At 41.0% G+C, this 24,485-nt stretch overlaps 1 protein-coding gene across 3 annotated transcripts in view; it reads left to right on the forward strand.

Annotated features, from left to right (window-relative positions):
- Positions 1 to 23,888: 23,888 nt before the first annotated feature.
- The window catches only part of PALLD (palladin, cytoskeletal associated protein), a 383,456-nt gene continuing 382,859 nt past the window's right edge, over positions 23,889 to 24,485 (forward strand). Inside the window, exon 1 of one of the 3 annotated variants that reach the window (XM_043890641.1) lies at positions 23,889 to 24,026. The gene's annotated coding sequence lies outside the window, so the exon portion shown is untranslated. The remainder of the gene's footprint in view (positions 24,027 to 24,485) is intronic. The other 2 variants (XM_043890645.1, XM_043890640.1) reach the window with 2 other exon arrangements.

The raw sequence follows: 24,485 nt of genomic DNA on the forward strand, positions 1-24,485 counted from the left end.
TTGGTTAGGTTTGCTTTTATTTCCAATATTCTGGGAGGTGGGTTATAGAGGATCCTGCTGTGATTATGTCAGAGAGTGTTTTGCCTATGTTCTACTCTAGGAGTTTTATAGTTTCTGGTCTTACATTTAGATCTTTAATCCATTTTGAGTTTATTTTTGTGTATGGTGTTAGAAAGTGTTCTAGTTTCATTCTTTTACAAGTGGTTGACCAGTTTTCCCAGCACCACTTGTTAAAGAGGTTGTCTTTTTTCCATTGTATATTCTTGCCTCCTTTGTCGAAGATAAGGTGTCCATAGGTTCGTGGATTTATCTCTAGGCTTTCTATCCTTTCCATTGATCTATATTTCTGTCTTTGTGCCAGTACCACACTGTCTTGATGACTGTGGCTTTGTAGTAGAGTCTGAAGTCCGGCAGGTTGATTCCTCCAGTTCCATTCTTCTTTCTCAAGATTACTTTGCCTATTGGAGGTTTGTTGTATCTCAATACAAATTGTGAAATTATTTGTTCTAGTTCTGTGAAGAATACTGTTGGTAGCTTGATAGGGGTTGCATTGAATCTATAGATTGCTTTGGGTAGTATAGTCATTTTGACAATATTGATTCTTCCAACCCATGAACACAGTATATTTCTCCATCTGTTTGTGTCCTCTTTGATTTCTTTCATCAGTGTTTTATAGCTTTCAATGTATAGGTCTTTTGTTTCTTTAGGTAGATATACTCCTAAGTATTTTATTCTTTTTGTTGCAATGGTAAATGGTATTGTTTCCTTAATTTCCCTTTCTGTTTTCTCATTGTTAGTGTATAGGAATGCAAGGGATTTCTGTGTGTTAATTTTATATCCTGCAACTTTACTATATTCATTGATTAGCTCCAGTAATTTTCTGGCAGATTCTTTAGGGTTTTCTATGCAGAGGATCATGTCATCTGCAAACAGCGAGTTTCACTTCTTCTTTTCCTATCTGGATTCCTTTTACTTCTTTTTCTGCTCTGATTGCTGTGGCCAAAACTTCCAAAACTATGTTAAATAGTAGTGGTGAGAGTGGGCACCCTTGTCTTGTTCCTGATTTTAGGGGAAATGCTTTCAATTTTTCACCATTGAGGGTAAAGGTAAGTGTCTTTTTAATTTCATGGCTGCAATCACCATCTGCAGTGATTTTGGAGCCCAAAAAATGTCAGACACTGTTTCCACTGTTTCCCCATCTATTTGCCATGAAGTGATGGGACCAGATGCCATGATCTTAAGTTTTCTGAATGTTGAGCTTTAAGCCAATTTTTTCATTCTCCTCTTTCACTTTCATCAAGAGGCTCTTTAGTTCTTCTTCACTTTCTGCCATAAGGGTGGTGTCATCTGAACATCGGAGGTTAGTGATATTTCTTCCAGCAATCTTGATTCCAGCTTGTGCTTCCTCCAGCCCAGCATTTCCCATGATGTACTCTGCATATAAGTTAAATAAGCAGGGTGACAATATACAGCCTTGATGTACTCCTTTTCCTATTTGGAAACAGTATGTTGTTCCATGTCCAGTTCTAACTGTTGCTTCCTGACCTGCATACAGGTTTCTCAAGAGGCGGGTCAGGTGGTCTGGTATTACCATCTCTTTCAGAATTTTACACAGTTTATTGTGATCCACACAAAGGCTTTGGCATAGTCAATAAAGCAGAAATAGATGTTCTTCTGGAACTCTCTTGTTTTCTCAATGATCCAGCGGATGTTGGAAATTTGCTTTCTGGTTCCTCTGCCTTTTCTATATCCAGCTTGAATAGCTGGAAGTTCACGATGCACGTATTGCTGAAGCCTGGTTTAGAGAATTTTGAGCATTACTTTACTAGCATGTGAGGTGAGTACAATTGTGCGGTAGTTTGAGCATTCTTTGGCATTGCCTTTCTTTGGGATTGGAATGAAAACTGACCTTTTCCAGTCCTGTGGCCACTGCTGAGTTTTCCAAATTTGCTGGCATATTGAGTGCAGCACTTTCACAGCATCATCTTTTAGGATTTGAAACACCTCAATTGGAATTCCATCACCTCCACTAGCTTTGTTTGTAGTGATGCTTCCTAAGGACCACTTGACTTTACATTCCAGGATGTCTGGCTCTAGGTGAGTGATCACACCATCGTGATTATATGGGTCATGAAGATCTTTTCTGTACAATTCTTCTGTGTATTCTTGCCACCTGTTCTTAATATCTTCTGCAACTGTTAGGTCCCTACCATTTCTTTCCTTTATTGAGCCCATCTTTGCATGAAATGTTCCCTTGGTATCTCTAATTTTCTTGAAGAGATGGCAAATAGATGGGGAGACAATGGAAGCAGTGACAGACTTTCTTTTCTTGGGCTCCAAAATCACTGCTGATGGTGACTGCAGCCATGAAATTAAAAGATGCTTGCTTCTTGGAAGAAAAGCTATTACAAACCTAGACAGCATATTAAAAAGCAGAGACATTACTTTGCCAACAAAGGTCCGTCTATTCAAAGCTATGGTTTTTCCAGGAGTCATGTATGGATGTGAGAGCTGGACCACAAAGAAGGCTGAGAGCCAAAGAATTGATGCCTTTGAACTGTGGTGTTGGAGAAGACTCTTGAAAGTCCCTTGGACTGCAAGGAGATCAAACCAGTCAATCCTAAATGAACTCAATCCTGAATATTGATTGGAAGGACTGATGAAGAAGCTGAAACTCCAATACTTTGGCCATCTGATGTTAAGAGGTGACTCATTAGAAAAGACTCATGCTGGGAAAGACTGAAGGCAGGAGGAGAAGGGATGACAGAGGATGAGATGGTTGGATGGCATCACCAAGTCAGTGGACATGAGCTTGAGAAAACACTGGGAGATAGTGAAGGAGAAGGAAGCCTGGCATGCTGCAGTCCATGGGGTGAAGTGAAAGTCATTTAGTCATGTCCGACTCTTTGCAACTCCACTGACTAATAGACAATGAAATAAGAAAGAATGAAGAGAGGGAGCCAAAGCAAAAACAACACCCAGTTGTGGATGTGACGGGTGATGGAAGTAAAGTCCAATGCTGTAAAGAACAATATTACATAGGAACCTGGATGTCAGGTCCATGAATCAAGGTAAATTAGAAGTGGTCAAACAGGAGATGGCAAGAGTGAACATTGACATTTTAGGAATCAGCGAACTAAAATGGACTAGAATGGATGAATTTAACTCAGATGACCATTATATCTACTACTGCCAGGAAGAATCTCTTAGAAGAAATGGAGTAGCCATCATAGTCAAAAAAAGAGTCCAAATTGTACTTGGACTTGGGTGTACAGTATTTGGGTGCAATCTCAAAAACGACAGAATGATCTCTGTCCATTTTCAAGACAAACCATTCAATATCACAGTAATCCAAGTCTATGCTCCAACCAGTAATGCAGAAGAAGCTGAAGTTGAAAGGTTCTATGAAGAACTACAAGACCTTCTAGAACGAATACCAAAAAAAGATGCCCTTTTCATCATAGGGGAATGGAATGCAAAAGTAGGAAGTCAAGAAACACCTGGAGTAACAGGCAAATTTGGCCTTGAAGTACAGAATGAAGCAGGGCAAAGGCTAATAGAGTTTTGCCAAGAGAATGCACTGGTCAAAGCAAACACCTCTTCCAACAACACAAGAGAAGACTCTACACATGGACATCACCAGATGGTCAACACTGAAATCAGATTGATTATATTCTTTGCAGCTAAAGATGGAGAAACTCTATACAGTCAGCAAAAACAACACTGGGTGCTGACTGTGGCTCAGATCACGAACTCCTTATTGCCAAGTTCAGATTGAAATTGAAGAAAGCAGGGAAAACCACTAGACCATTCAGGTATGACCTAAATAACATCCCTTACAATTATACAGTGGAAGAGACAAATAGATTCAAGGGATTAGATCTGATAGAGTGCCTGAAGAACAAAGGACGGAGGTTCATTACATTGTACAGGAGACAGTGATCAAGATCATCCACAAGAAAAAGAAATGCAAAAAGGCAAAATGATTGTATGAGGAGGCCTTATAATAGCTGAGAAAAGAAGAGAGGCAAAAGGCAAAGGAGAAAAGGAAAGATACACCCATTTGAATGCAGAGTTCCAAAGAATAGCAAGGAGAGTGAAGAAAGCCTTCCTCAATGAACAATGCAAAGAAATAAAGAAAAACAGTAGAATGAGAAAGACTAGAGATCTCTTCAAGAAAACAGAGATACTAATGGAATATTTCATGCAAAGATGGGCTCAATAAAGGACAGAAATGGTAGGGACCTAATAGAAGCAGAAGATATTAAGAAGAGGTTGCAAGAATACACAGAAGAACTATACAAAAAAATCTTCATGACCCAGATAATCACGATGGTGTGATCACTCACCTAGAGCCAGACATCCTGGAATGCGAAGTCAACTGGGCCTTAGGAAGCATCACTACGAACAAAGCTAGTGGAGGCAATGGAATTCCAGTTGAGCTATTTCAAATCCTAAAAGATGATGCTGTGAAAGTGCTGCACTCAATATGCCAGCAAATTTGGAAAACTCAGCAGTGGCCACAGGACTGGAAAAGGTCAGTTTTCATTCCAATCCCAAAGAAAGGCAATGCCAAAGAATGTTCAAACTACTGCACAATTGCATCATCTCACATGCTAGCGAAGTAAAGCTCAAAATTCTGCAAGCCAGGTTTCAACAGTACGTGAACTGTGACTTTCAATGTTCAAGCTGGATATAGAAAAGGCAGAGGAACCAGAGATCAAATTGCCAGCATCCACTGGATCATCACAAAAGCAAGAGAATTCAAAAAAAAAAATCTACTTCTGCTGTATTGAGTATGTCAAAGCCTTTGACTGTGTGGATCACCACAAACTGTGGAAAATTCTGAAAGAGATGGTAATACCAGATCACCTGATCTGCCTCCTGAGAAACCTGTATGCAGGTCAAGAAGCAACAGTTATAACTGGATATAATTGGTTATAATTGGTTCCAAACTGGGAAAGGAGTACATCAAGGCTGTATATTGTCACCCTACTTATTTAACTTATATGTAGAGTACATCATGCGAAATGCTGGCTGAAGGAAGCACAAGCTGGAATCAAGATTGCTGGGAGAAATATCAATAATTTCAGATATGCAGATGACACCACCCTTATGGCAGAAAGTGAAGAGGAACTAAAGAGACTCCTGATGAAAGTGAAAGAGGAGAGTGGAAAAGTTGGCTTAAAACTCAACATTCAGAAAACTAAGATCATAGCATCTGGTCCCATCACTTCATCCCAAATAAATAGAGAAACAATGGAAACATTGAAATACTTTCTTTTCTTCGGCTCCAAAATCACTGCTAATGGTGACTGCAGCCATGAAATTAAAAGATGCTTACTCCTTTGAAGAAAAGCTATGACCAACCTAGACAGCACATTAAAAAGCAGAGACATTACTTTGCCAATAAAGGTCCGTCTAGTCAAAGCTATGGTTTTTCCAGTAGTCAAGTATGAATGTGAGAGTTGCACCATAAAGAAAGCTGAGTGCCTAAGAACTGATGCTTTTGAACTGTGGTGTTTGAAAAGACTCTTGAGAGTCCCTTGGACTTCAAGGAGATCAAACCAGTCAACCCTGAAGGAAATGTACCCTGAACATTCATTGGAAGGACTGGTGCTGAAGCTGAAACTCGAATATTTCGGCCACCTGATGGGAAGAACTGACTCATTGGTAAAGACTCTGATGCTGGGAAAGTTCGAAGGCAGGAGGAGAAGAGGATGACAGAGGATGAGATGGTTGGATGGCATGACCAACTCGATGGACATGAATCTGAGCAAGTTCCAGGAGTTGGTGATGATTAGGGAAGCCTGGCCTGCTGCAGTCCATGGGGTTGCAAAGAGCTGGACACAACTGAGTGACTGAACTGAACACTTGCAACTTCCTTTGAAATGTGTCCCTCTCCATCTTCTTTTTAATAAATGATTGATGGGTATAGAAATGATTGAGGCATAGAAAATTTATGGGCATATGTAAAGCAAATATAATAAAAAGTAATCATAGAATTAGATGGTGGGGCGAACAAAAAAAAAGATGGTGGGGCGATGGATACTTGTTGCACACCTTTCAACTTTTTATGTTTGCAAATTTTTATAATAAAATGTTGAAAACTGAAGAATGGTTTTCTTTTAGTACTGAGGTTATGGGTTATATATTTTCTGCAAATCTCCATTTGATATAATGATATATTTTAAGTAAAGTAGTTTGAATGTAAGTCAAGAGATCTTAATTTTTATTTTCAAAGAATTAAAAAGACATCAGTCTATAATCACACAATATTTCTCACAGATGAAAATGGATTTAAACTAGAAATCAATAACATAAATATAACTGGAAAATCCAAAATAACTGGAGCTTAACTCTTTTCTAAGTAACACATGGACCAAAAAAGATATCTCATGAGAAAGTTTAAAGTATTTTGAACAAATGAAAGTTAAACTATAACATCAAAATTTGTGAAATGCAGTGAAAACAATTCTTAGAAGGAAATTTATAGTTTTAAATGCATACATTAGAAAAGAAAGATCTAAAGTCAGTAATCCAAGCTTCTACTTTAGAAAACTAGGCCACAGGTGCAAGCCCAGTGCCAAGGTCACCTCCAAAACTGACTGAGCCTCTGTGTCACTGTTGACAAAAGGCCCCTGATCATCAACAGCAAGCTTCCTGACTCCAAATTAGGTAAAAGGCCCACCTCAGTGCTCACCCTACAGTGCCCTCACCAATCACCTAATGCCAACCTTAGAGCATGAATTTTATTTGCCTTGAGGCTATAAAAATTGGCTACTAAACCACAGGAACTGTTAACTCTCCCTGGCCTGTCAGGAGGTCGGTCCTCTGAGCTCTCAGTGCCCTCCTTATCTTGCTCTTTGCTGTTAATAAGTTCACTCCCTTCTGCAATGCTGTCCGGAAATTCTTTTCTAGACTGTGCTTAGACTGCCATGACAGAAAGAGAAGAGAAAAATTAGTCCAAAATTAACAAAAGAAAATAAATAAATAATAAGAAATGCAGCAGAAATCAATGAGGTTGAAAACAGGATATTAGCAGACAAAAACAACAAAACCAAGACCTGGTTCTTTGAGAAGTTCAAAGAAATTGATAAACCGCTAAGCCAGGCTAACTAAGGGAAAGAGAGAGAGGACAAAAATTACTAATACCAAAAATGAAGAGGGAACATTCATGACAATCCTATGGACATAATAGGATAATCACAGAATACTGTGAACAACTGTACATCGATAAATTTGATTACCTTGATGAACTGCACCCATCTCTTAAAAGGCACAAATCTTCCAAAACTCACACAAGAAGAAATAATCAATATGAATAGGCCTCTATCTACTAAAGACATTCAAGCAATAATCAATAACCTTACAAAGCAGAAAATTTCAGGCACAGATAGACTCACTGATGAATTCTACCCAACAGTTAAAGAAGTAGTTATACCAATTCTCTAGAGTGTCTTTCAGAGGACAGAAGTAGAGGAGATACATCCTACTTCATCCTATGAGGTCAGCATTACCTTAATACCAAAACAGGAAAAGACACTGCAGGAAAAGAAAACTATAGACAAACATCTATCATAAACACAGATTGAAGAGTCCTCAACAAAATCATGGCAAATCAAATCCAACAATGTATAAAAAGAATTCTATTTCACAACCAAGTGGGATTTATCCCAGGTATGCAAGGATGGTTTAAAATTCATCAGCTGGCTAAGGAAGAAACATCAAATGATCATATCAACAGAAGAAGAGAAAACATTTGACAAAAGCCAACACCCACTCATGATAAAAAAAAAATGAATAAATTATGAATAGTGGGGAACTTCCTCAACTAGATAAAGACCATGTACAAAAAACTAGAGCAAACATTATACTTAACAGTGAGAATCCCACAGACAGAGGATCATGGTGGACTACGGTCCACAGGATCACAAAAAGCTGGACATGACTGAAGCAACTTAGCATGCACAAAAACTCAAAGCTTCCCCACTGAGAACAGCTACAGAGAAAGGCTACCCCTCTCACCACTCCTCTTCAGCATGATACTTGGAGTCCTGGCTAGTGCCTTCTCTGAGGAGAACTATGCAAACTGTCCTTCATTTCTCATAAAATCTGCGAGATAGCATTCTACCAGATAGAAGAAGCTACTGTCCCTGTTGAATGACTTCTCACATAGGAATGTGACAAGCAAGGAGTCTCCATCAGTCACAAAAAAGGTTAGATTCAACAAAATCATTTAGTAAACTGGAATATATAAAATAAAAATCAACCAGTTAAAATAAACATTACAGATTTATGACTACATTTTCTACAAGGACATTGTTGCTATTATTATTTTTATTATCAGCATCATTGTTGTTGTAGTTATCATCAACAACTACTCTTTGTTGAGTTAGTTCAGTTCAGTTGCTCAGTCATGTCCGACTCTTTGCAACCCCATGCACTGCAGAATTCCAGCTTCACTGTTCATCACCAACTCCCTGACCTTGCTCAAACTCATGTCCATCAAGTTGGTGACGGCATCTGAGCATCTCATCCTCTGTTGTCCCCTTCTCTTCCTGCCTTCAATCTTCCCCAGCATCAAGGTCTTTTCCAACGAGTCAGTTCTTCCCATCATGTAGCCAGAGTATTGGAGCTTCAGCATCAGTCCTTCCAATGAATATTCGACTGGGGATCAAACCAGGATCTCCAGGATTGGAAGGTGGATTCTCAACCATTGGACTACCAGGGAAGTCCTCTTTGTTGAGTATTTATCATAGCAGGCAGTCTGCTATGAGTTTCACAAATAACCTTATATTTCAAAAATAACCTCATTTCAGCATTACGACTATCCTACATCAAGACAGCGCAATTACTATTTCATAACAAGAAAAACTGGGCTCAGTGGGACAAAATAATATATCCAGTGCTAAAAGGCAGAGCCAAGATCTAAACTTAAGAAAATCTTATTCTAAGGCCATTATTCTGGATACAAACATATGCAATATATCTGCATGCAAACATCAGAAATCTGATTCATTTTGGAAACCATCTGGTAATGACACCTGTTGAAGGTCATAGGGAAGATAATGTTTTCCCACCATCACCAAACTGCTCTACGTAAGTTGCTGAATGGTCGTTTTTGTGCTTATCACTTTATAGACACATGGACACACAGCAGAAAGCTTCACGTTATTTTTGTTTCAAAGTACTTACCTAGCTTGTGCTATTTCACTCAATATTAATTTTGTCATTTTCCTGAAAAATACTGCATGATCTGCTAACTTTAAAAAAAGGATTATTGTGAACCATCAATACTTTCAAGATAAACACATAGTTTACTTATTGTTAGGGAAAGAAGAGAGGGCAATCCAATTATTTTTAATACTGTTGAATCTGAGGATCTCACAATATTGTCATTTTATAAGCTATAAATGTCAAAGGTTGAAAATTACCCTATTGTGGTTGCTACTTGGACCTTAGAAAAAAATATTTACTAAATATGGCTAACGTTTTTTATTTTGTCACCTCTAAATTGACTATATTTTATGTAAATAGCATTCTTGGAAAAAAAAAGAAAAATCAAAAATGCACTTATACTTACAACAACAAAGAGAATGAGCAAAAACACTAATGGTAACAAACTTCATGGAATAAACAATCTGGTGGCTAAGATGGACACTAATCAAATAATTACACAAAAAATTTAAATCATAAATATGACAAATGACACAGAGCTCAAAGGTAGCTTCCTTGAAGGTTTTGGACCTGACAGCTGAAGAATCAGTACTCCCTTGTAATCTGTCCCAGAAAGCCAGTAAAGAGGGACGGAGGGAGGGTTCAAGACGGTCGCACAGGAAGGGCCTGAATTCACGTCCTCCCAAGGACACCACAAACCTACAACTAACACAGTAATTCCCTGAACTGGATAAGCAGCCTCCACAACAAAGGGTAAAAAGACAGCCTCAGGATGAGCAGAAGAGCAGAGAGAAAGTTTTGCTGAGAAAAAAGCCACAGCCCAGCCTCAGGATGTGCGATAGACAGCTTTCCAGAAAAAGGAAGGATGACTCCAAGGTCAGAACCTCAAGGCCAGAAGGCAGAGCCCAGAGCCACAGAGCATTGTGTGCTAGAAATTTTAATTTCTTGGGACCAACCAGTAACTCCTTTTTTTCATTTCATTTTCTTCTTTTCTGAACAGGGAAGTTCATAACCGGCACCTGCCCCTGTCACAATGCCCCATCTTGGGCACAAATGACCTGCCTTCTAGCTCCATGCTACTTTGATGGAAAGGATGTCGGCTGAGAATGGTTCATATGCAGCAGCCTCACCCATACCTGATTTAAATAATTTAGCTGATGATATTTGGATGCCCTGAGCTGATAAGATTTAGATGAAAGTTTGGACTTGAGGTGATACCATCATGGGTTGAGGCTTTGGGGGACTTTGGGGTGGGGTGACTGTATTTTTCATGTGAAATAGACGTGAGTTTTTCTGGGCAGAGAGTGGACTGTACGAGACAAATAAATAGCCCCCAGTGAATGAAGTCCATACCCTAATCTGCAGGACCTGTGAATATTACCTTAGATGGCCAAAAGAACTTGCATATGCCATTCATTCATTTAAGGACTTTGACATGGAAGATTATCCTGGATTATCCAAAAGACCCAATATGATCTCAGGCAGGCAGTTAGAGAGGAGAGAAGTGCCATGCTACTGGCTTAGAGATGGGGGTGGGCACATGACAGGTATTGAGGAACCTCTACAAGCTGGAAAAGACAAGGAAACAGATCCCCCCAAACTCCCTGATGTAACACAGCCCTGCTAACACCTTGACGTTAGACTTCTGATTATCAGAATTGAAAGAGAACAAATTTGTGTGTTTTAATCCAATAAGTTGGTTGGAATTTGTTACAACAACAATAATTATTCAGTACAACTAACATTTACCATCAATTCCATTAAAATAATCAATCCACTTCCATCTTTGAAACACCTGTGAGATTGAGCCCACACCCCACTTCACTTACTCTCTTTCCCTGTGGAAACTTGCAGGGTGTACACGCTCCATCTCTACTCCTTCCCCTTCAAATTCCTCAAGGCGGTTGAGTTGACCTACTTTTAGACCAAATTTGCACTAGAGCTTCTCTGCCAAACATCACCAGCGATGAGCTATTGACGGCCAAATCCAAACAGCCCTGTTTAGTTCTTGAGTTACTGACTTGTTGTCAATATTTGAGATTTTCATGGCATTTCTTTTTTGAAAGGGTCTCTTCTCCCTCGATTTCAGCTACACTATTCCCTTCCAAATCTACTCTTCTTATTACATCTCTGTGTGCATGCTCAGTCCTCAGCTGTGTCAGACTGGGACCCCATGGACTGCAGCCCACCAGGCTCCTCTGTCCGTGGGATTCTCCAGGCAAGAATGCTGGAGTGAGCTGCCATTTCCTCCTCCAGGGGATCTTCCCGACCCAGGGACTGAACCTCTCAGCCCGCAGTGGCCTCTGGCTCACACACAGCTGAATTCTACGCTCTTTCTGTATCGCCCGTTCCCTTGATGGGAATGAACTCTGTGTTTTGTCTGCCCAAGTACTTCCTCCCACGTGTAAGCCTAATTATATAACTCCCTGGTTTAAAATCCATTAACCATACTTCATAGCTTTCAGATTAGATCTGCCTGTTCATATTTCATCTCTTTTTAGCACTCCCAAACACCATAGCTTCATGGTGACAAATGAGTATTCTGATTCAGATGATCTGTCTCATACCAGCTCCCCTACACATTAGCTCCAAGGATAGCAGATGAGGTAGGGAACTGGCCTCAAATTCTCATCTGTTAAATCCATCCAGATAATATGGCCCAACTCATGTAGGTGTTAAATGAGTAAATGAATTAGTTCCTGTAAAGAGGCCAAGGACAAAGCGATAGGATGCAGGTATTATTATTGTTGCTGTCGTTCTTATATTATTATTCTCTTCAGGAACCATGAATGGGGCACTAGACTGTGGGTCCTTCCCTGAGCTGTGAGTAGATGCAGGTCTTAGTGCTTTGGCGTCTTTTTGTTTGCTGCATGGGTTTTTGTTTGTTTTTTTTAGGAGGTTTATGTTTGGTCATTGTGGCTTCCCAGGTGACTCAGTGGTAAAGAAATCCGCCTGCCAATGCAGGAGACACAGCTTCCATCCCTGGGTCAGGAAGATCCCCTGGAGAAGGAAATGGCAACCTGCTCCAGTATTCTTGCCTGGGAAATCCCATGGACAGAGGAGCCTGGTGAGCTACAGTCCATGGGGTCACAAAGAGTCAGACACAACTGAGCAACTAAACAACAACTTTTTTTTATGGTTTTTATCTTTCAATTTGTTAATATGGTATATCACATTGATTGATTTGTATATATTGAAGAATCTTTGCATTCCTGGAATAAACCCAACTTGATCATGGTGTATGAGCTTTTTGATGTGTTGCTGAATTCTGTTTGCTAAAATTTTGTTGAGGATTTTTTCATCTTTGCTCATCAGTGATATTGGTCTTTAGTTTTCTTTTTTTGTGTTTAAACAACAACATTTAATCATTAAATTATTTTTACTAAAAATGATCCAATAATTCCAAATTCCAATATCTAATTTAGAGTTACATAGCATGTGGAACAAAACTGGGAAAGAAGTACGTCAAGGCTATATATTGTCACCCTGTTTATTTAAATTATACACAGAGTACAAGATGTGAAATGCCCAGTTGGATAACTGACAAGCTGGAATCAGGATTGCCTGGAGAAATATCAACAATCTCAGATATACAGATGATACCACTGTAATGGCAGAAAGCAAAGAGGAACTTAAGAGCCTCTTGATGAGAGTGAAAGAGGAAAGTGAAAAGGTTGGCTTAAAACTCAACATTCAAAAAATGAAGATCATGGCATCAGGTCCCATCACTTCAAGGCAAATAGATGGCAAAAAAATGACAGATTTTATTTTCTTGGGCTCCAAAATCACTGCCGATGGTGACTGGGACACAAAATTAAAAGATGCTTGCTCCTTGGAAGGAAAGCTATGACAAACCTAGACAGCGTATTAAAAAGCAGACATCATTTTGCTGTCAAAGGTCTGTTTAATCAAAGCTATGGTTTTTCCAATAGTCATACGTGGATGTGAGAGTTGGACCATAAAGAAGACTGAGCAACAAAGAACTGATGCTTTCAAACTGTCTTGCTGGAGAAGACTCTTGAGAGTCCCTTGGACAGCAAGGAGATCAAACCAGTCAATCCTAAAGGAAATCAACTCCAAATATTCATTGAAAGGACTGATGCCAAAGCTGAAGCTCCAATACTTTGACCACCTGATGGGAAGAGCTGACTCATTAGAAAAGACCCTGATGCTGGGAACGACTGAAGGCAAGAGAAGAAGTAGGTGATACAGAATGAGATGGTTAGATAGCATTACCAACTCAATGGGCATGATTTTGAGCAAACTCCAGGAGATAGTAAAGGACAGAGGAACCTGATGGGCTGTAGTCCATCAGGTTGCAAAGAATTGCAAACAGTTGGACACAACTTAAGTGACTGAACAACAAGAAGCATGTGAAAAGTGGATAATTTGATTGAGTGGCAACAGCAGCATCAGGCCAACTGCATCCAAACATCATATTTTCCAGGCATTCCTTTAGGCATTTATTGACAATATAGACTATGTCCCAGGCACTTGTTATACATGGTTGGTGGAAAAGCAAACAAAACACAAAACCCCTTCTTCAGAGCTTCTGTTCCAGCGGGGAATATAACCAATAATAAGAGAAGCAAGACAAGCATTGTGTTAGATTAAGAGAAACTACAAAAGACAGAAAACACAGGCATGAAGGGACGTAGGTGCTGAAGGAGAAAGGAGGATAAACTGTAGACTGCTGGGTAGGAAAGCCCACCAAGATCATGACTTCTGCCTGAAGCTGTGAAGGAGGGATGGACCCAGTGTATTCTACTCTCTGGGAGCTGCTGTGTCTGGCTGAAGGGCAGCTCGGCACTGAGGCAGTGAGACCATCCAGGGACAGCAGAGAGGTCTGTGTGGCTGAACCAAATATCAGGGTGGCCGTGGACAAGGGGAACCCCAAGGTAAAGTGAGAAGGCAGACCCCCCCACAGAAGGATGTCAGTGCTCTCTCTGAATATGGTGGGAAGTATATTGGACATTTTGGCCTTATTTAAGTTTCCTTATTTTTACTGAAAATCTGAATAATTCATACACATGTTTCTTTTGCTTTGGATAAATTTTCTTGAAAAATCAAGAAACAAAACAATATAAAAAAGAGCATAACATATTATACTCCTGAAGTGTTTGACCACTTTACATATGCTTTTTTCCTTTTAATACCGATAGGATCACTGTTGTAATGACTTTTCTGAAAAGTTGCTGGTGAGATAAAATTAACTCAAGGGAGTTTAATATTTTTTAGGATTAAACTGTCAACACCCTTTCTTTGAAAAGGTTATTCTGGATCACATTCATATATGTATCAGCCGTACAATCGTGGGTACGATTTTCGATTGATAAATTGGAGATAAACATGGTATTGACCCTAGCATAGGCTGTGTCTATGGACAAGCAATTGCCTGGAAGTGTTGTAAATAACCTCCTCCGCTTTCCCCCTGCAGGAAGACTCCTTGATAAGAAACCACACGTTCTAGCCAAACTACAGTCCCAGTGACAGGAGTAATATGAACCCCCGGGTGTGTGACATTTCTGACACGGGCTTCTCCAACACCTGCTCGTCAGTCCATCAGAGGAAACCTCAGGGCTGAAGACCTGCCAGCTCCTGCAGATTCCTTCCCAGAATAGCAGGCGCTGAGCAAAGAGCGAGTCTGGCTGCAGCAGGCCAGGGCAGAGCCGGAGTTTCTGTGGATGGCAACTGGGCCCCACGCTGGCCTTTTTTCAGCATCTAAATCGTTCTCCAACAGCCGCTTTCCCCCTTTGACACATTCTTCCTTCCTGTCTGCTTTCCCCGGGGAGTCCTGGCCACATGGTCCAGGGCAGGCTCCGTGGGGAGCTGCCCCTGAAGCTGTGGGCAGCTGTCTCCATGTCCCCATTTGTTGCAGCAAATGCTCCCCAGGCAAGTCTGATGCACCTCACCCCATGTCTCCCCAAGGCAGAGAAAACAAGACCTCTAGGAGAAGCAGAGGCTGTCAGCTGGGATTGAGGCTGTGAAGTCTCAAAGCCACTATTAGACATCGAATTATCCTGGCAAATCTGCCTTCCCATCTAACAACAACAACAACAACAAAATCAAACGGCCTCATACAGTTTGGGGAAGTCTTTACATTTGTAGAAAATAGCGAAGCATTTCAATGTAAACCATTAGAACTTTCAGCCATACAAAGATTGTTTTAATTAAGTTATATTCAAACTGTAAAAACTGTTGGTTTCTTTCCTGTTTTCCTTTCTCCTAACTAATGCAAACACTTCAAAAAAGTCACTTTTTGTGGCCACTTCAAAACTCCCTGACTTTGCTAAGCTGTTTCACAAACTGTATTTGAATTGCTTCCGTTTCCTGCTACTGTAAACAATGTGGAATTGAATGTGTTTTGCATACAGCTCTTGCTATAGTTGAGATTATGTCCTTGGAGCAGACCTGGGATGAAGTGGGTCAAAGGACGTGCCGTTTTGATGTTGGCCAGGCGAAGAGGACCGTAGAGGACGCAGAGTCATTTAATCTGCCATTTGCTCAGATTAAACAGCGGCAAATCAGCAAGCAGGGCCTGACCCATAGAAGAGGGACTCTGGTTTAGGTACTAACATCAGTGAAGTTTATTTTTAACTCTCTAAATTGAAACATACTGAATTCAGAATTTCTTGATTACTCTCTATTTTATACCCAAATGACTTTACAATTTTTTTACTCTCTTGCAGGTTCACCAGGCAAGAAAGGATGTCAAAAAGTTAAAATGGCTTTAGCTCATTGTGTGGTTAACTTGTTTGACTTCTTTTTTTTTTTTTTTGATGGTTCATGTAATGAATGCACACAAATGCCAAGTATAGGAAAAAAGGAGCTGAAAGTTTTCTTTAATCTAACCCTCCACAGAGAATAACTAGGATGTAATGTGCTTGTTGCCCTTAACAATATATTTGGGACAGTTTTTCCATCTCACTTCTTGGTATATTAGAAAGTACATGTTAAAAATGACTACAATTAATTAGGCAAAGAATAAAGAGAAAAGAACAATCACAGTCAAGATAATGTCTGATGCCATTTTTAGAAGTAACACTGCATGGCGACCTTGGGGCCATGTCCTGCCCAGGCCTGCTCACACGGTCTGAGGGCACTCACTGCCAGGCTGACCACTCTCACCCTCCAGGAAAACGTAAAAATGTGTCAGTTATGTGCCAGAAAGAGAGAAATAACAGACATCAATATAGATATAGAGGTGTATTTATACACATATCTATGTAATATATAATGATGATGTTACATACACCGAAATGTACACTATTCTCATCCTAATCCTGTCCTGAATATAGTCCTGTAACTGCATAGTTATTCACTCATCCCACGTCCCTTTTTCTGTTCAATTTGTGTGAGCCTAATGAGCTTTCTTTCTGCTGCAGGAAGTGAAGTGGATATCAGTTCTTAAACTGTAATGAGGGCCAGGTCAGTGGAACTGGACAAGAACAAGCAGCAGATATAGCTGGTGACTGTGGGCAGCCGTTTCAGGGGAATGTTCTTCCTGTACCAGAGTAAGACGTCCGCCCGTTCAAGCCAGCGCCCCTCCCTGTCTCCCATCCCCTGGGAGCTGGTGTGCATGCCATTGGTCTCAGAGCTCCCCTCCAGCCCTGGCCCCTTTCTCACAATATTCCTGCATATTTTGCCACAATAATTCCTCTGGATAAACTCACATCAGTTTTTCCAGCTCCACAAAAAAAACAATACTGTTTTAATTGAGGTTATACAACATTTGTAGAATATTTTTTTTTTTTAATTTTTTTATTAGTTGGAGGCTAATTACTTCACAACATTTCAGTGGGTTTTGTCATACATTGACATGAATCAGCCATAGATTTACACTTATTCCCCATCCCGATCCCCCCTCCCATCTCCCTCTCCACCCGACTCCTCTGGGTCTTCCCAGTGCACCAGGCCCGAGCACTTGTCTCATGCATCCCACCTGGGCTGGTGATCTGTTTCACCATAGATAGTATACATGCTGTTCTTTTGAAACATCCCACCCTCACATTCTCCCACAGAGTTCAAAAGTCTGTTCTGTATTTCTGTGTCTCTTTTTCTGTTTTGCATATAGGGTTATCATTACCATCTTTCTAAATTCCATATATATGTGTTAGTATGCTGTAATGTTCTTTATCTTTCTGGCTTACTTCACTCTGTATAATGGGCTCCAGTTTCATCCATCTCATTAGGACTGATTCAAATGACTTCTTTTTGACAGCTGAGTAATATTCCATGGTGTATATGTACCACAGCTTCCTTATCCATTCATCTGCACAACATTTGTAGAATATTTTTATAGAGGATTTTTTATATCACAAAATCAATTCTTCCCACAGCACTCCATCTATTCCCCTACTCTGCCCCCCTTTTCTTCAGAACAGGCTAAGGCATGCATTTGTGGTTAGTGCTCCTTGGGTCACTACATGATGCATCTTAGGTGCGTGTGAATGAATCTGTGTATATACAAGGCTGGACCACATACACATACCCTTCAGTATAATTAATGTACCATATGACAGGGGAATCCTCCTCTCCCCATCCCACTGAGGGATTTTTTTAACTGAGAGTGGATGTTAAATTTTGTCCAAAGGCTCATTAATAACCTATGGTAATGGGCATATAGCTTTTCTCTTTTGACTTATCAATATGGAGAATTAATTAAATCTTCAGGTGTTAATTAAGCCAACCTCTATAACTTGGATAAAACTCAATTGTCCATGGTGTAGTCTTCTCTCAATATACAATTTCTATTTACTAATTTTTTTTCAAAATTTATATCATTATTCCAAACACAATCTGTACTTTTCTCTTTATTCAATGATACCCATGCTTTGCAAAAAATGTTAAATGTAATAATCCAATAAATGTTATTGGATTATCCAAAAAATGTTAAATCCAATAAACACCACTTTGAAATTAATGTCACTGGTTTTTAAGCCCTGAAGAATAAAACTTCTCTACAGTTGGGCCCTAAGAGTCAAGCTGAAAATGAGATTATTTCTGCTGAAGATCATAATTCCTAACAAGGCCACAATATCCATTTAAAATGTGTATTATAAAATCTATTCTCAGAAATGTCAACTCTCCTTTGATGACTACTGTGATAAAATTACCTTCCTCTAGTCATTTTTGTGCACATACACAAATTGGCAAACATCCCAAGTAACAGAAGCCTGTGATCAAAAGACTACGTGCAGGCTTGGGCTACACGAATGCAGTAGATTTAATCACAGTTCCTACAGCATAACTCATGAGGGGCAAATCTGAAGTTTACTGCTATGTACAGATGGACACAGGGCTTCTCAGACAGCTCAATGGTTAAGGAATCCACCTGTCAATGAAGGAGACTCAAGAGACGCAAGTTTGATCCCTGGGTGGGGAAGATCCCCTGGAGGGAGAGCCCCTGGAGAAGGAAATGGCACCCCACTCCAGTGTTCTTGCCTGGAGAATCCCATGGACAGAGGAGCCTGGTGGGCTACAGTCCATGGGGTCACACAGTCGGACACGGCTGAGCGACTAAGCACACATACACAGACAGACATAACCTGTTTAAACAAGCAAGGCTGTGCGTCACACCTGACCCTGTGACCTGTGTCCAAGCCACATACACAGGAGGGGGATGATGCAGGGAGCCTGTGCATGGTTTGAAGGACACCTGTTCCCACAGTGGCCAAACGGACCAACAAGTGCTCATTAGAACAACTCTGCAAGCATTTTATGCCTCTAATTTTATTTTATTCCTGATTTCTCAGTTTACTATTTTATGTGCTGCCCCATGATCCCTGTTTGCTGGAGGACCATACCGCGAGTGAAGGGGGAAAGAAAATGTTCAGAAAGAGGGGAAGGGGATCAGCTCCTGGAAAACCAGAGGGTTTTCAGAGCTTTCTGGGCCGCCAGGGTGAGAAAACATCAAAAAGGATGAAGGGGTAGGTCCTTTTCATATCCCCTCTATCACAAAAGCCTTGATTACCTTCGCCTGGTATTTGTCTGAACAACCAGGGTCCTTATAATCTAAATGGAAGTTTATACACCTGTGCACCAAAATATGCACATGAGTGATGCCCTTGGAGGCAGATTCCAGAGCCCAGTCCTGCTTTCAGAAGAAAGGAAGCACGTGTAACATCTGGATGTCAACTCATGATACCCCGACCTAGGGGTCAGCAGTCTCAGACTAGACAGCATTCCTGGCACACAGAAACAATGTGATGTGATATATATTTATTGTTCTAAGACACTAATCTTCTCAAAAATTTGTTATAAAGCAGCAGTTAACTAGTACAGGCTGTTCAAGGGGGAGCAGACCCCCTAGGTCACCTGTGAGGAGAACGGGGCGGGTGGGGTGGTGAAGCTAGCCTGACCTAGGCAGGGGAACAGACAGCAGGCTGACGTCACAGGACATGGGCCACACACCTGGAGAGAAGCAGGAGCTCAGCCAGAGCGGAGGCTCACCTGAGAACACGTGGACAGAGGGTGGGCTGCTCAGTGCAGGCCTCGGAAGGAGCAAGAGGTTTCACACAAAGAAGCAGCCACTTGGAAGATGAACTAAGTAAGATCTAGTGGCGGGGTCACGCCCCCACCCCTGACCTTGGTGCTCACAGAAATGCTCTGACAGTAAATAAAGTGGGCCTCACAGGGCATGACTGTGTACACACAGGTCTCATCCTTAACATCCCCAGACCCTTCCCATGATAACTCAAGAGCCTTGGTCAAGAGTCTCTTCCAAGGAAAATAACTTTTTTTGTGTCCCGATTCTCATAATACTTGGTAAACAAGCATGGTTTGCTCCATGCTCATGTTATTCAGGAAAAGTCACTTTCTTAGTCTTTTTTAATAAAGTCGTATCTATCTTTGATGCTTCTCAGGACCACAAGCTATCTTTTTATTTCTGTATTCTTCTTACAGTCTCATGGCTTCCAGGCCTTTGGGAACCTGGCAGTCCAGGAACATGTGGGCCAGGCCTCCCTCTGGGCTGAGAAACAGTGCACCCACCTGAGATTCACAGTGAGACGTACTGTCCGCCCCAAATCCGTTGGCAGGCGGAGGACCCCACCTCTGCCACTCGGCCAGGCCACAGTGCTCTCATCAGCCTCCTAGGCCATCATAGAACCTGCCACCCCTCTGTCCCTCCAGGCTCTGAGAAGGCATCTTCCCCAGAAGCCCCAGCCCCCATCTCCCTGCAGATACACCAACAATACTGTTCCCATCCTACATACCAACTTCAGTTGCTTTGATGCTTTACACCTGCAACTTTTAACTTTTCATTTCTACAAAAAGGTCTGAGTTGTCTCCTGTGACCGAGGTACCTTAAAGATCATAAAACTTGGCTGTACTTCCCAGAGGGAGGACGGGGAGATGTACTTTCATTCCTTTGTGAATGACTCCACAACAACGAAAAAGGCTGAGCCGCTAATTTATCAGTAATATGTTACAGTTCTTTTTGTCATTCCATACAGCGAATGTTTACTAGACTGCATTCCCATCTCTTCTCTTCCTAAAAACTGCAAGAATGTGCATCTTCTTGGTAATGTGTTAATAAGAGAAAAATATTAGTACGAGTGTGCATGTCCTAGCGCACACACACACTTTAGGTGGGTTTTAAAATGAAGCCAATAACAAACACATGAAAAGATGCTCAACATCACTCATTATTAGAGAAATGCAAATCAAAACCACAATGAGGTACCATTACTCTCCAGTCAGGATGGCTGCTATCCAAAAGTCTACAAGCGATAAATGCTGGAGAGGGTGTGGAGAAAAGGGAACCCTCTTAACACTGTTGGTGGGAATGCAAACTAGTACAGCCACTATGGAAAACAGTGTGGAGATTTCTTAAAAAACTGGAAATAGAACTGCCATATGACCCAGCAATACCACTTCTGGGCATACACACTGAGGAAACCAGATCTGAAAGAGACACGTGCACCCCAATGTTCATCGCAGCACTGTTTATAATAGCCAGGACATGGAAGCAACCTAGATGCCCATCAGCAGATGAATGGATAAGGAAGCTGTGGTACATATACACCATGGAATATTACTCAGCCATTAAAAAGTATTCATTTGAATCAGTCCTAATGAGATGGATGAAACTGGAGCCCCTTATACAGAGTGAAGTAAGCCAGAAAGATAAAGAACATTACAGCATACTAACACATATATATGGAATTTAGAAAGATGGTAACGATAACCCTATATGCAAAACAGAAAAAGAGACACAGAAATACAGAACAGACTTTTGAACTCTGTGGGAGAAGGTGAGGGTGGGATGTTGCAAAAGAACAGCATGTATATTATCTATGGTGAAACAGATCACCAGCCCAGGTGGGATGCATGAGACAAGTGCTCGGGCCTGGTGCACTGGGAAGACCCAGAGGAATCGGGTGGAGAGGGAGGTGGGAGGGGGGATAGGGATGGGGAATACGTGTAAATCTATGGCTGATTCATATCAATGTATGACAAAAAAAAATTATAATTCAGTGATACAGGCTATTAATAAAAAAAATAAAAATAAAAAAAAAATAAAATGAAGCCAAGATTTACAAGTTATTGCCTAGGTGCAGTCTGGTGCAGACAGAAAAAACACCTGGTGCCTCCTGAATAATTTACTATTAATACAACAGTAAAGTCTGTTAAAATGTTGACATGAAGCTTGGGTCATATGGTTAGCATCCACTTATCTTAAAATGAAGGAGGAGGAGGAGAGAGTGGGGGGAAGAGGGAGGGGAGGAGATTGCTACTGCATTCATTGTCCACTGGCCTTCGTAACCACCAGCCTCCTTGCTCTCAGGAACTCTTTCCTTAACTAACACCCTGGAGCGGTCACAACATTTTAATTCCTATCATCTCTTTCACTTGCACTTTGCCGCAGGACACAACAGAGGTTTTCTTTAATTTTTGATCATGACATTTTTAGACACCAGAAGCACAGATATTCGTGTCACAGACACAGCAATGCCAAGCTGTGTGGAATGTGACTGTCTTTCCACATCCCCATCATTCCTCTGTTCCAGAAATAGGACGCTAGTCCAAGCCCCTGTTCCCTCCCCCAACCCAGCTCCCAGAAATTTTTCTCTGGGCCTCACCCTTTCCTTCTGCTGTGTGGTGGTCCCGGTCCTGGGGACTGTCTTGTACACTCCAGAGAACACAGCTCCCGTCCTCTCCAAGGGTTAAGGGTGGTCTGTGGGACACAGAAACAGCCGCAGGTCTGACTGTTCGGGGCGGGGTTCTTTTAGTCAAATCCCGCTCTCAGCGCTGGCCCGCTCCAGCAACACCAAGAGTTGCCAATTAAAATGATGTTCAGGGTGGGGCCAGGTGCCTCCAATTCAGTCTTTCTGTAATTCTGAACAAATCACTGCTTCCCCAAGGCACCTCCTCCTGCATGCACTTAACTTCCCAATTTAATTAGCCCATTCATCTGTGTATTAGCCATTTCCCAGCCATTCTGTCCATTTCTAGAATCTTCCACTGTCCTCTCCCCCAACTCTTATCCTTCTGGGTTTTGTACTATTATCTTAAGGGCTTTAGTAAGAAGAAGATATAAACACTTTTGTTTTTACCAGCCACCCCGCCCCCCACTCCCCTCAAGTCATTGAAACAGTCCAGGGATGTGCCTGTTTCCAAGGACTGATTAGAAAGGACCAGAACTACCTATAAAGGAAACTTTAAGAGCAGCCCTTTCTAAGTGTTCCACCATCAGAAAAAGATTTCTTCAAAAGCAAATATCTCCCAATAAAATTTTTTTAACGTTTTTAAAAAATAAAATATTTTTATAAAGAAAAGAAAAAATTTATCTAGATAAGAACCTGCATCGACTAGAACAATATTATCCAGACAAAGGAAGAAGTGGCCCTGCATTTCCAAATTTACTGCACCAGGAGCTTCTGTGTGATTATTTTCTGCCCCTTCTATTCGACTCTGCTGCCTGACCTTGGAACAGAAAAGCTTTCTGTTTTGTTCTTTGGAAGTTCAAAATATTAGAACATGTTACAATGTGCTGTTACAGAATAAGTAATGAGACTTTTTTTTACAAGTGTAAGAGAGTTCCGACATGTCCTGATCAATATCCGCTCAACGTCTGTTTATTCCATCAACAGATACTTGCTAGGTGGTGAGGCTGTGCGGGGCCCCGGCCTGAGTGCTCAGCACTGCGATGTGCGCAAGATTCAGGCTCCGGTGTGTTCATGTCTGTCTCATGTCTGTTTAGTCCTGTGCTAGACTATGTCCTGCATACACACAAAGTCATATCATAATTTTTAATTAACAAATTGCAGTCAGAGATCGGGGGGCTCTCCTCTCCATTTGACAGGTGCCTTAACTTCTAAATAGCTACTGGATATTTTAGGATAATCTACCATGTGACTAAGGTAATGCACAGAGCAGAAGATTATAGTCAAAGAGCCTTCCTTAAGAGGGTCGCTTTTTCTCCTTAGATTCGCACACTGCACATTTTAATTGATTGAGAATATGTTTAAAGGACAGGTGGTGATTTCCAATCACAAGGTCAGAGAGTAGAGAAACACACGTAAATCCCATGTTTATTAGATCCATAAATATAGTTCCCTCTACACCTAGAGCCTTTAATTTCTAAGAACCCAGCCCTTGGAGCTGGGCTGCTGGAATCCCTGGCCAGGGCCGTCTGCGGAAACATGAGTTCAGTTACCAAATATAGCTGAGTGGAGGACGAGGACAGATGGGATCTGAGGCCATAGTTGCCTCAAAGTGACCACGGACCAAGCAGTGTGTCACAAAGAGACAAGGCCACCTCCACTCCTCCGGGAAAGAAGAAACACTCTTCTGAGATCCATCACCTTCGCGGGGTCCTCGAGGAGCCAAGGATCGAAAAGGTCTGTAAAATGTGTCTTAATGTACTAACTAGTAAGGCAATATTTTTAAACTCTTTATTAAATGTTAAAAACATTACAGTCATTTGCCAGAAGATACAGCACTGTTTAGAAGATGTCTTGATTTCTCTTTTATTTGAAGAGAAAAAGTAATGGGAATTTTGTACTCGTCTCAAGAACAGAGACCATATAAGATTCACCTGCAGGCTTTGTTTCTACCTATGCTGTCAGAGAACTGCCTTGCTTGTAATAATCATAAACTAAATTGGTGCTATTCATTCCAAAAGAATCAAATGTAATGACGGAGCCAACATTCACCAAGTCTGTGTCTGTTTTGTTTTACAGAAAGTAAGAATGCTGTTAATTTGAACCTTGCCTATACTTAAGCTAACTACAAATGGCTTCAAATGATATACTTTAGGTTGTAGTAACATTTTAAGTTGTTAATTACACTTTCAGAGA

Source organism: Cervus elaphus, chromosome 29, assembly GCF_910594005.1.
Source record: "Cervus elaphus chromosome 29, mCerEla1.1, whole genome shotgun sequence".
Lineage (NCBI taxonomy): Eukaryota > Metazoa > Chordata > Mammalia > Artiodactyla > Cervidae > Cervus > Cervus elaphus.